Source organism: Pteropus medius, unplaced genomic scaffold, assembly GCF_902729225.1.
Source record: "Pteropus medius unplaced genomic scaffold, Ma_sr-lr_union100, whole genome shotgun sequence".
Classification (NCBI taxonomy): Eukaryota; Metazoa; Chordata; class Mammalia; order Chiroptera; family Pteropodidae; genus Pteropus; species Pteropus medius.
The window spans coordinates 16,639,069-16,652,137 of NW_024352785.1; positions in this window are offsets into that span (position 1 = coordinate 16,639,069).

Consider the following 13,069-nt stretch of genomic DNA (forward strand, 5'->3'; position numbering starts at 1 on the left):
TCCTGAAGTAACAAGCTCATTTTGTTCATTTCTGAGAACATGTCCGCCAAAAGCCCAAGTCTGGAAAACCATAATTTGTCAGTCATTCTCTCAAGTAAAAATGTTTTTCCAGAAAAAAAGCAGGTAGCTCAGCTTACAGCTCAAACAATATACAAGTGCTTTTCCTCAAGACAACCGTTGTACTTCCATCTATAGCAAAAATGCTCTGTGTATAATTTTGTCACACAGAACACTAAAAGATGTGCTCAGAGTCAAAATTTAGTAAAAATTAATAATTTTACTTCTTCATCAAGAATATTCTTAAGAGAAACATGATCTTTTTTTTTTTAACAAGTAGATGGCAGTGAACAATAACTACTAGTACAATTTGGTGCTGTTGTCATGTCTGTACCAAGGCACTTTTATCTGCCAGTGCTTTTCTAGCATCAGAATAAATGTCAACATGGCAAAAAAAAGGCAAATAAAGTATTACTATTAGTATAAAAATAGTTTTGCCCTCACAGACCTTCTAAAAGGTCTTGGGACTTCCCAGGTATCCAAAGATCTCACTTTGAGAACCATTGATGTAGGACATTATGGAGATAAATTACTTAGTCTTAAATTATTTGAAAATTAAATGAAAGTCAATGCCTTTGGCTACTGCAACCTCTTACAAAATCAACTCATTTGCTTTTGCCTTTCTGAATCTAAAGGAGATCAAAACGAAATAAATACAAGTCTTCAACTGCCTTGTTGGTCTATTACCAGACAGCCTTACTTAGAGCTTTACCTGTTTTCCTGTTCTTTTCATTTCAAATGTAAAGATAGTAACATTCAATATTTAGTAGGTTCACCATACAGAACTGCCAGAGGCATAAAAAGAATATCATGCAACTTTTATAATATACAATTCTCCATTTAAGCGGTTTTGTATATAAAGCTTTATAGTCCAGTATCGACTAACATTTTTCTAATACCAACGATGTGTCAGACATGATAATAGGCACTTATACAGCAACTTATCAGATAGTGGCACATTCTACAGCTAAGAAGGTTGAGGCACACACATACAAAACTTTATTTTTAGGAAGTCTATGGTGCTGGATCCATCACATAAGTCTCATGTTTAAAAGAGCCTTATGTTTGCCATTACCCTCAAAGATGGAGTGAAGGTGGTAAGTAATCCAGATCCTCATAAAACAGCCTCTCTCCTCTGACCAGTTTTCCTACCTTCCCCGGCTGGGTGCCAGTGCCCATGAGGTGGAGCAGCCAATTAAGCCAGAGCCTCGGGGTGACACTCAACTGCTGAGCCAACAGACACTCAACAATTATTCTTCTGTACCCAGAAACACTAACTTGTCCAAGAGTAGGAATTTCATGTGAATACTATAATCACTAGTTAGGCAAAAATAATAAAAATAAACCAACTTCAAATGTTTACCAGAGAATAACATCAACATTTAAAAATCTCTGAAGTGAAGAATATACCACTGCACCAGCAGAAAGAAAGGGGGTTGCAAACCCAGTAAATGCATATCCTGAATCACTTCTCAGCTTAACACTCATCATTTGCCTCATTCTTTACCATGATGAAAATTTGTTTATTAAAACTCAAACTCCATCTTCCAAGACAGAAGAACAAAGAGCTTCCTGGAACATTAAGTATTGGGAAATTCTTTCTTCCATTTGTAGATTTTGCAGCAAAACAGATGCAACAAGAAATGTCACATCTCAATGGGTTTGGGACTTTACAGACATAGACAACTCTAGTTGTGTGGCAGTATTGCAGATGTCTCCCCTGTCATGGAGAATAACCTGCCTGCCCAGGTAGGTGGAGCCCAACCATGGCAGAGGATGATATGTGGAAACGTTTTTCTGAAGGAAGGAGAACTAATTCACCCTGTCACCTTTCTTTCGTTGAAGAAGACTATCAATTTGAGAAACTAAGTCTAGATCCATTTTCTATGTGAAAAGGAAGCCTTTTGCAATAAAATGGGCATTTTGTCATCTTTTAACAAGATATCCACTTTATTTTTAGAAACGCACAGAAGATAAGTGAAGACAGGAGAACTTTTAATAGGTCCTCTTCTGTTCAGTGAAACCAGAAAATAAGATTTAAAATTATATCAGTCCCCTGTAGTTAAAATATATGTGGTTATTCTTGAGGCTTTTGAAAAGCAGCCCTACTGTAAATATTATTTAGTATTTATTTAGTATAAGACTTAGATATAGGGAGCTTTATCTATTTTTTTAATCCTACACTATTGAAAAAAGCATTTGTGGTGATTGCTATATGCAAGAGCTTGTTTTAATTCATTCATTCAATTTCAAAAGCCGCAGGAATATATCAGAAATGGCCAAATCATGAAAAAGTTATTTACCTATTCAAACTGTAACTAGACCTAGGGAGGCTTTGCTAATTACTGGTATCGTAGCGAAGCAGAAATCTGTTCATGTCTCATTCAAGCAGTGGATTAGATAAAACATTAGTTCCGTGGAGCTGATCACTCTGGAGGTTTACTCATTTGCCTTGATGCAGTAAATGTTGGCACATTAGGCCTCCTGGAATATCCTGAAGCTGGCCTAATAACACATCTGCTGTATTTATTTTTGAATGTAAATGGCACTCAGAAGTATGCTTTGAAAATTAATTTCAGCTGGAAAACAATTAACATTAATAAATACAGATTTTGTTTCTGCTAACAATTACTTCATGAAATTGTTAGATGTGGTAGAAAGCACTGGTTTACAAATACAGTTTGTAGCAATTAAATCCCCTCTGAACCAAACTACTCTAAACTGGATGGATTTCCGTCAGATGCTGTGAGGGATACCAACACAGAGCAAAGGCACCCATGAGGTCAGAATTGCTGTGGCCCACAGGAAATTTATTTCTAATAATTGGATCAAGAAAAAAGAACGGTTACACAATGCTTTTATGCGAATGTATTCTTGGTTGATGTGGACAATGAAAACAACAAAAATGGTACTTTCCTTCTCCTATGTTCTAAATATCTTTCAAGCATGACAAAGGGAAAAGAGTGCTTTCTCGGCAAGGCCCCAAATCTAAGCTGTGGAGCTGCAGTCTGGCCTGCAGTATGAGTTAGAGGTGGTCTGCTCACCCTAATGGTTGACCTGGACAGATTGAAGCATTCAGCCACTTCTCTGAACCACAGGCCATCTGTTTATATCCTCTGGTAAAAATCACGACGCCAAGAATTGCATGGCCTGCAAATATTCACCTCTGGAATGCCCATTTCTGTCCAAGCCTTGAAGAGAAAGAAATGATCCTGGTCTGAGCCTCCATGGACCTCAGTTCCTTTGTAATTCCTCCATAGACCTTGGACCTTTCATCCAGGTTCTATACACTCAGCTTCGCACCATGATATAGGGGAACTATTTCATCTCATCTCCCTCAGAGGTGCTCATTGTGCCTCTTTTAAACTTTTACACCCTCCAAGGGGAGATTGCAATTTGAAGCAGCAATATATGCAGAAACAGAAAAATGTTTTATACAGATGAGATCAAAAGGTGGTTCTCTAACACAAACCCAACAACTTTATGAGAATAAGCTCTGGAATTTTTTAAAATAGGACACTGATCTAGAGAGAACTAGGTAACTGCTTTTAGATATACAGCTGACTCCTGGATTACAAGTAACTTCAAGGACTGGGGTGATTGTCCACATTTTTGTATTCTTCGGTGGTGACCAGAGCAAATAATGGATGCTCAATGCATATCTGTTGACTGGAGAGTAGCTAAATTTAAATTTCTAAAAGCAAAGTTAAAAGCTGTTGCACTCTGAATGGATAACAAGACCCATACATATGCTGCCTACAAGAGACTCAGTTCACATCAAAAGACACACACAGACTGACAGTAAAGGGATAGAAAAATATATTTTATGGAAATGGAAACAAATGAAAGCAAAAGCTGGGGTGGCACTACTTATACCAGACAAAATAGACTTTAAAACAAAGGCTATGACAAGAGACAAAGAAAGACCCAGTAATTCCACTTCCAGGCATTTATCCGAAGAAACCCAAAACACTACTTAGAAGGGACATGAGCATCCACGTGTTTATTGCAGCATTATTTACAATAGCCAAGATATGGAGGCAACCTCGATGTCTATCAATGGATGAATGTATAAATAAGAGGTGGTATATACATACAATGGAATATTACTCAGCCATAAGAAAGAATGAAATCTTGCCATCTGCAACGACATGGATGGACCGGTATTGTGCTGAGTGGAGTAACTCAGACAGAGAAAGACAAATGACATATGATTTTACTTATATGTGGAAACTAAGGAACAAAAGAAACAAACAACGAAACAGAAACAAACTCATAAATGCAGAGAACATTTTGAGGGTTGCCAGATGTGAGGGCGATTGAGGCGATGGGTGAAAAAAGAGAAGAGATTAAGAGGTAAAACTGGTAGTTACAAAAGAGTCATGGGGATATAAAGCATAGCATGGAGAGGATAGTCAATACTATAATAACTATGTAAGGTGTCCGATGGCTACTAGATTTATTGGGGTGATCATTTTGTAAGTTATTTAAATGTCTAATCACTAGGTTGTACACCTAAAACTAATATATTGTATGTCAATTGTAAATGAAAAATAAAAAAATTATTTTAAAAAATTGCATGTATTAAAGTGATATGGCATTTGTAGGCTTAGAAAGTTTCACAGGGCTCAGAGAACATCAGCTGAAAAATTGTAGCTTAAACTATTTGGCCCTGCTCTCATCGGAATTGAAGATGCTCCATGTAGATGGAACATATAGCATAGGACAGAGATGCAGAGAACACTGCTGAGGGAGACTCTCTGGGAATAACTGGCAGGACCTAGGGACAAGGGAGACCCAGCTTCTCTGTTCCACTTGAATTTGCTACATTTATATGCATTTTATTCACACGTCCGATAAATAAATATAAAATTGTGTGGTGAGTTTTCTGTTTTTATCCATCTTTTTACAGGAAAAGTGAAATATATTTTTTCAGGGGAGGTGAGGTTGCCCTGTGAAAATGAAGTTAAAGCTAAAAAAAATAATAATAGCAGAAAAGCCGCCGCCTTCTCTAATTTCATATTTCATTCATACCACACGCCTAAGAGTTTAAAGGGGAAAATAAGGTTTCTTCTTGCATTGGTCGTTTATAGTTCTTCAGCAGCTTTGTCTTGGGTCCAGATCATATTGCTGGGTCAAGCACAAGATCAGAATGCCCAAGATGGTGTCAGTTTCTATTTCAGAAATTGGTTTGTTAAAGACATCCTAATGTTGATCATCATATAGCAAAACTATATTAATATTTTTTTTCTCTCAGACACTGTTACACAGATGTCAACTCTAATCCCTATAGAAGGCTGCTACAAGTCAATCTTCATGGAAATACATTAGCGATGCCTGTGAAGTTTCTAAAAATATAAGAGGTGTGAAATTATAATTGGAAATAAAGAAATCTTTTAAAAATTAAGCTTAGCTTGAGATATGTAAAACTATTCAGTTTTGATGACAATAACTGGCCTGCAAATTTTTCGAGACTACATTAGGCTAATGTAAACCTAAGAATACATATATTAAAATCTTTTTTAAATTATCTAAATATGTCAACTATTTAAAACAAATCAATCACGGGAAAGCTCTCTATTTCGGCTGAAAGTTATGCCCAGTACTAATATTTCAAGATTACAATGAAAGAATAAAAAATCAGTTTGTAAAATGTATTGATGTTTCTCTTTCAATATAACCTTTATGCTGTGTTCAGAGAGCAGGAAGACAGATGTTGCCCAACCTGTGGGGCTGGGGCAAGTCTGCCTTTTAAGAGCTCGATTATAAACGGATGAAAGGTGTGTAAACAGATGACAGGGGCAATTACAATGTGGAATTGATTAGGCTCTCAATTACTAAAAGCACATCGCCTGCATTATGCTTTTTATACTGCTCTTTGATGACAAAAGAAACATGAATAGCTCATCAGGACTACAATATGTTTGTATTTTGAGTCTCTCTCAGTAAGAGAACATCTGCAACTACAATTAGAGCTGTAGAAAGGGGGTGAGCTGGCATGGGTCCTCACAAGAAAAGGGTTTACAACAGTTCCACCCCCTACAGGTATCAGTCGCTTTTTAATTTTTCTCAATGCCGGTGTCTAAGGTCCCTAGACAAAGGGGCTGCCTTGGCGTGAGAGGGGAGGAGGTGGGGCAAAGTCTGGGGGAGGCACAGTGAGGACTTATACATGTTAAGTTAGAAATAGAAGTGTGAACTGGAGCAGAATCTGCAAATCAATGATTATTAATCATAAAAGATTGATTAGTTGCACGTGCCTCAATACATACATGTCACTCCTATCTCTAATGACAGTTCTTCTCCCTATTCAGTCTCTGCCTTTTTGACTTGTTTTGTAGATGTTGAAGAATCTCCCCAAATAATAGCTGGAATATTAGTAATAAATATCTCATATAGGGCTACATTCAATTTAGGAGTCTAGAGTCCCCCAGTCTGCCCTAGAATGAAACAGAACTCTCGGGGTTCACTCCAAAATGATCCATTCTCCCCACCAGGCGTCACGGGCTGGCCAGCACTCTCAGCTGACTTGCCATTCCCGGACTCCGGGCCCAAACTGGAAAGCAGGCCATCTTTGAAGTCACAAGAGAACACTGTCGTTTCTAAAGTTGGCCATTCACCTTAAAAATAACTCTTCTCTTGTGGGTTGTTGTTTTTGTGTGTGGGTGTTTTGTTTTTTTTGTTTTTGTTTGGGGGGGGCGGGTTTGAGAGGCAAAAAAACAGCTAGCCTGTGATCAACACCAAAACCATTAAAACGGAAGGATTAATTCTAGACTTGGCCTCAAGTGCTGGCAGATGTTTTAGAAAATGGAGTTGGGGCTATGTTTAAGAGTACTGAGAACTCATGCTTGTAATGTGCAGATGTGGTGAAACTGGAGTAAGTTCAGAGAAGTGACAAAGATGATTAAAGGGATAAAAAATGGTTTCTGAGGGAAGGCTAAAGGGATTCTTTTAGACTTTATCCCAAGAAATGAGAAAATAATGATTATTAACTTCAAAGTCTATTTGCTCTTCGTGTCTGCAGCAAACCCAATTCATGGAAAAGGGCTTGAATTAAAAGCAGGAGAGAATTTGGTGAAGGAAAAGAAAGGCTTTCTTGTCCTTCAGAGGGAAAGACACGGTAATCTGATTCCTGCAGAGGTCAAGAAGTCCACATTTGTGTGCAGTTTTTAACAAGGAGATATATTACGCATTACCAAAAAAAAAAAAAATCTAAATTATGGGACTGTTTTTGTTTTTTTTTAATGTTTTTTTTTTCCCCCTTGATAATCTAGACTTTAAGAAGTGGAAACTAGAACTATGTACGTGTTTCAGTTCCCTACCCTACTCCAGACCCCCAGAGCCCAGTCTTAGGAATGTGTCCTAATAGGAAATTCATGGCTAAATCTCAGTTCTCGGTGGACAATATTTTTCTTGATTTTTAGTATTTTCAGCACTTTGCAGAGCACATATGGGGAAAAGGAAATGGAGGATTATGGCTAGTCTGGGAGGCTTAAAGTAAAGAGAAATAGGCTCAGATCTGGAAGAGAGCATATGTCATTGATCTTGTCCACAAGCTAATTGAGAACATTCCCAGGCTTCGCAGGGCAATACTATTTCTAGACTCTCAGGATTTAAGAAGCACTCGATAGTTCGACATAAGGCAGTGTGCCCCCTGGATACTGAGTCTGGTTAAGCAATAACTCAATCTGTCTTCTGAGCCCTAGCCCCACCCCCCATACACAATACAGAGAAACCTAAGCAAGTTTTCCTTCTGTTTAGAGACACCTCTACACCTACTATTAAAAAATAATAAAATAATAGAGAAAAAGAGTTTGGGCCTTTGTTCTAAAGGACCTAGTCCAAACAAACTCCTTTCTTTCCCAATTCAGCTCAAATATTCTCTTCTCTAATTTGCTGTATTTAGCAACCAGTCTATCCCCGTGGGCCAACTACATGTAAAAAGAGCAAAAGCCTTCATTGGTGACCTTGAAGCTGGCTAAAGACCGAGCCAAAACTTGTCACCATATGGAGTTTCCATTTCTCTGTGAGAAACCACAGGAGTATATGTGTGGGTGACATGAATGGAGGTGCTCGGTTGTGAAATGTTATTCACATGCAAGAGATCATTGTTATTGTTTCCTGTAATTATTCTGCCTAATAACAAAAGGAAAATAACTGATTTTGACACCCAAGTTTTGCTGTAAATAGGCAGAATGTTGTCATGAATATGCAAAATATTATGATCATTGCCATACCTAACTAATTGCATTTGAAACATGCTGGCCATAAAATAATTAATTAGCAGTGCAGAAAGGCATCATGATACTAGCTATAAATACTAAACATAACTAATTATTTCCATCATAAAATGGTCCTGCCAAGTAATTTATAACAAAACCCGGCACAGACGGCAAAGTCCTGAGTTCTCCAACAGCACAGCGTTCAAGGGCTGTGTCACCCAAGGCTTTCTATTTTGTGATATTGTTGGGACGAGTGGATACCAATTTGAACATAAACTAAAATGAAACTAATCTAGGATTTTCAATGTTCTTTGAGCTGTTGGGTGATTGTTGTGGAAAATTCAGGCAGAGCCTTTTGTTGTTGACATCAAAAGTGGTAGGTCACCCTGGACCTGCGGAGTCCATTCTGAGCTCAAGCAAAAATTGATTTCCTTTTTTAAAAAGCAGCTGGCATTACAATGAATAGCCTTCTTTCGATTTTTCTTCTCCAGTGAAGCATTCAGTGAATGCAGCAGGCATAATAGGCTGAAGTAAACAGTGTCAGGTTCTGTTATATCAGGAGCTCTTTTAAACCAAGCAGACAAGCTATCATCAGTGCCTGAAACGCCGCAAATCATGGCAGAGTCAGAAAATGAGTTTGTTTCCTGACCAGTGTGTTGATGACATTTTGAAGAATGGAAGGAGGCGCTTTGCTAATCACTCTGGCTGCTGCATGCTACGTGATGATGCCATCTCATTAATGAGCAAAAATAATGTGCCTGGATGAGGCGGTAATAGAATCAGAGCCTCCGCAAGTTGGACTCAGGACCGCCGTGAACACTCTGATTTTGCTTGAACCGTGAGAGAGAACCTTGGGATTCACGCCTTAGACTCATTTGTCAGAATTCTTTGGCCTCATTTTTTTTTTCTGGTGGTTTGAAATTAGGAAATTGACTGACATCAGAACAAAGTCCCTTGCCCTAGTTTTCAGTCCTTAGGGTGAAGACCTCATGACCAACCCAAAGACGGCAAGTCTGAACGGTGGCTTTTTTGGTTCCGCTTTTGTTTTTTGCCCCCAAGTAACTGTGAGAGAAATGGTTGTAAACAAGGATTTGGGTGATGGAAATGTTAAAAATACATTGATTCGTGTCATAGCAGAATCAGTCTTGCAATGATTCAATTGCATACTAACTAAAGAGCTTAAGGAGACCAGCATTAATCTTGTTCTACGAACTATTTCTCTTCTAAGTAAACAGTGTTCTCACCCCCATAACTGTAACAGCAATGCTAGGGCCCATCGAACCCACCTTCATTTGATCCTGGGGACAGGAGGAGAGTTAAGTGCCTTCCGAGAGCCCCTAGAATTCAAGGCAAGTGCCATTCACAACCAGCCACCAGGCTTTCTCCTGAGAGTCTCTAATGTGAATTCTCCTGCCCACAGCTCTCAGGATGAGGGGCAGCCACTGGGATGGGAGGGACTCCCAAGGCCCCCCAACCAGTAAGTACCCAGGGGCAGAGCAGGGAAAATAACTACTTGCTTCATGGTGCTGGGGACCCCTTCTTCCTCATCCCCGCTAGAATAAAAAAGCTTCCTCGCCAGAAGGGTGTTCCTAAGCAATCACACCTCTAAATAGAATGTAATTACGAAGGAAATTAACTTCACAGCTAAAGATTGTGTTGTCATGATAATTTAGAAGAGTGGGAAGGATGTTTTCTGAGCAATCCTTAATCTTTTTTTCTTCTCTCTTTTTGGTTATCACTTAATGGTATTCATTAAAACCGATAAGAGAAATTGCTTCTCTTTAAATTTCCTACTGCGTCTTGATTTAGTTGAGTTAGACTTTTCTTGAAACAATACATTAATGTCATGCCCAATTGACTTCTATTGTAAAAGAAATAAATCTCCGATGTGACTTTGTTGCTTGCATCTGGAAATGGTTAAAAACATGCACTCTGTCAGCCCATTGTCGAAAGAACAACCAACGCGGCTTTTCTTGTCCCCCAATCTCAGTGCGCCTCACCACTCTGTCCCTCCACATATAAACCTATGAGAGTCCTCCTTTCAGCTCAAAGCAATATTTACCTTTGGAGATAACACATGCTCAGAATATAGTCAAGGTTTACCTTCCATCATTAGCCCACAGGTCACTGCTCTTTTACTCACTAGCCCTGTGTCCCTGCAGAGCAACGCAGGAGTTTCCCAGCGAGGCCACATTTTTCCCCTTGAAATGTTCAAAGTAAAGATTCAGGAGGTGCTAACAAAATTACAGCAAACACTGATGTCGTTTAAAATTGTGTTTCGTCTTCAAGCAATTACTAGAGAAAACAAATCTTTCTCCCCCACTTGTAGAATACTGCATATAATTTTTAGGTTTTGTTATGTCGAGCCACCCAGACACGTGACATGGTATTCACCATTTATTCAAGCTAGAAGGTTGCCTTCAAAATAAAGTGACATAAGCTTAGTGAAAAGATGATAATAAATGCTTTTAGGTCTCAGCCACATCTTTATCAACACAGCTAAATCGTATGAGTGAATCACTGGGTCTCAGTCTGTGAGCTACAAGGCTATAACTCCGCAGAGGATCTTAGCTGAAAAGGAAGCTTCTAGATACACTGTAGAGAATGCGTTTGAGCCCCCACTTTTTGTGAAGCAGCCAAAGCACTTGATACCCACATTACTTCATTCACTCTTCATAACTCTATGGGTATTCTTACTAGAATTTCCCTTATTATAATCTTGGTTTTATGGATAAGGAAATTAAGGGTTGGAGAAGTTAAAGTCACCCAGCTAGTGAGTGCCAGGATCACATTATGAATCCTGGTCCTTTGGTCTCTTGGAGCCAACATACTTTAAGATGCCTGTGTCCATTTTATTTGACCACTGGGTGGTCTGGCAGTAGTTTTAGAAAAGATACTATCATTACTTTTCTACGGACTAATACTTTCAACAGATTATCAGTACAACAAACTCTACTTCAGAGATATGAATGAACATTTTTTTAAAAGTTACATTATCTTTTCTAAGAGCAAAGGAAAGTGGGAAAGGAAGGAATTAACATGTACTGAGTCTCTGTTACATATATACACACAGACAATCATCTTTCAAGGTGGGAGTTTTATCTGCATTATATAGATGAGGAAACTAAGGTTCAGTGAGGGTAATGGTTTGTTAATTTCACATAACTCAGAAATAGTGGAGCCTGACTCAATCCAAGATCTGGTGTGCCCCAAATCTCATACTGAAACCTGGTTGGGATGAGGACTTCAAATCTTTAGAATTGGATTATTTGAATGAATGAGCAAAACTGTCCCAAATGCAATCCTAAAATTGTTGGATTTAGATACATCTCCATTTAAAGTTTCAAATCCAAATTCTTCCAAAGAAAAGAGAAGGAAGTAACCTTAAAATCATTGTTCTCAATTCCTCATGAGAGAAAGCAGAAAAAGTGTATTGGGTTTCTCCATGTGGCTGTGTGAGATTTCTTATAAACCATGACATATCTCTGCCGGATAATAAGGAACTTAAAGTGAAAATAAAAAAAGTAAACTAGGAAGTACAGTGATAAGATTTGGCAATGAACTATGATTCAACACCCTTCACTGTGGGATTTCTCACTATTCAAGGTCAACGTGTCTTCTAAAATCTCCCTGCCTTTCCAACGAGTTAAGCAAATCTGCAAGGGTTGGATAGCTCCTCATTGTAGCATTTTCTTTTTCCCTTTGTTATTAGAACACTTCCTAGAATAAAGTCAGTGTCAGATGCAAAAATGATATAATGTGCAGTTTTGCAGAAACAAAAGGTATGCTGTGGAATACATATTAAGCAAACACCACAGTAAGCCAACGAGCATTACATGAATACATGAGATGAATAAATAGTGAATTGCGTTTTGCATTTATAAGTTGCTTTTTATTGAAGCAGTAAACAGTCACGTGACCTTGAATATAGCCTTTAGGATTGCAGTAGAGCCAGCTTTGACAGCAGTCCAAAAATACTGCCATTCTAGAGAGACAGAAAAGTGCTAAAATTGATCAATGCCCCAGGTAGAGTTGATGGAAGTTTTACAGAAGAGGAAATAACTATTTCAATCTGAGTATTATATGTAAAAGTTCATGCCGGCTGTCCAAACTAGCCGTATTATCAAAATGGAGAGTTGACTTAGTCTTGAATTTATGCCATCATCTTGTGCTTGATGTAACATCAAGCATTATTCTCCACATAAACCTGATTGTCACTGAGGAAATTATAAAATGTTACCAAACTCCAAAAGTTAGAATGCCTCGCTGCAAGGAATAAGATTTTGACATGTACACTTGGGCTGTTCACAGAAATGGTTTCACAAATGCCCTAATTGTGGGAAGAAAAAAAAAAAAAGATAAAGTCTAAACACAGTCACCACCAGTTTGGAAAGTACGCAACATTTTAAATGCTTTATGCTGTTGTGGTCACAAGAATACCTGTCATAAAGACAACAAAGCTGGAAGTTGAATTCTTGAACTAATGTGACATAAAAGTCTTCTAGCATTAGCAATTTCTTGTCTTGTTCAAATAAATTTTGTTAACACATATATGCCTTCTAAAATGGCAGAAAAACTTACTGTGGCTGTCTTGGATTAGCAAGACTGAATGGTTAACATCCTATCACTTTAAGAATGAACTCTCACATTTTTTTCCTACGCAATCTTCTTTTTTACTCATTTGCACCAACATAAGAGTACAAGCAAAAAATATATTCACAAAAGAATTACATTAGCTCTTATTCTGAGAGCAGAGTGGAGCCAATTTCAAGGGCAAAGCTGCTTCCTCTTAT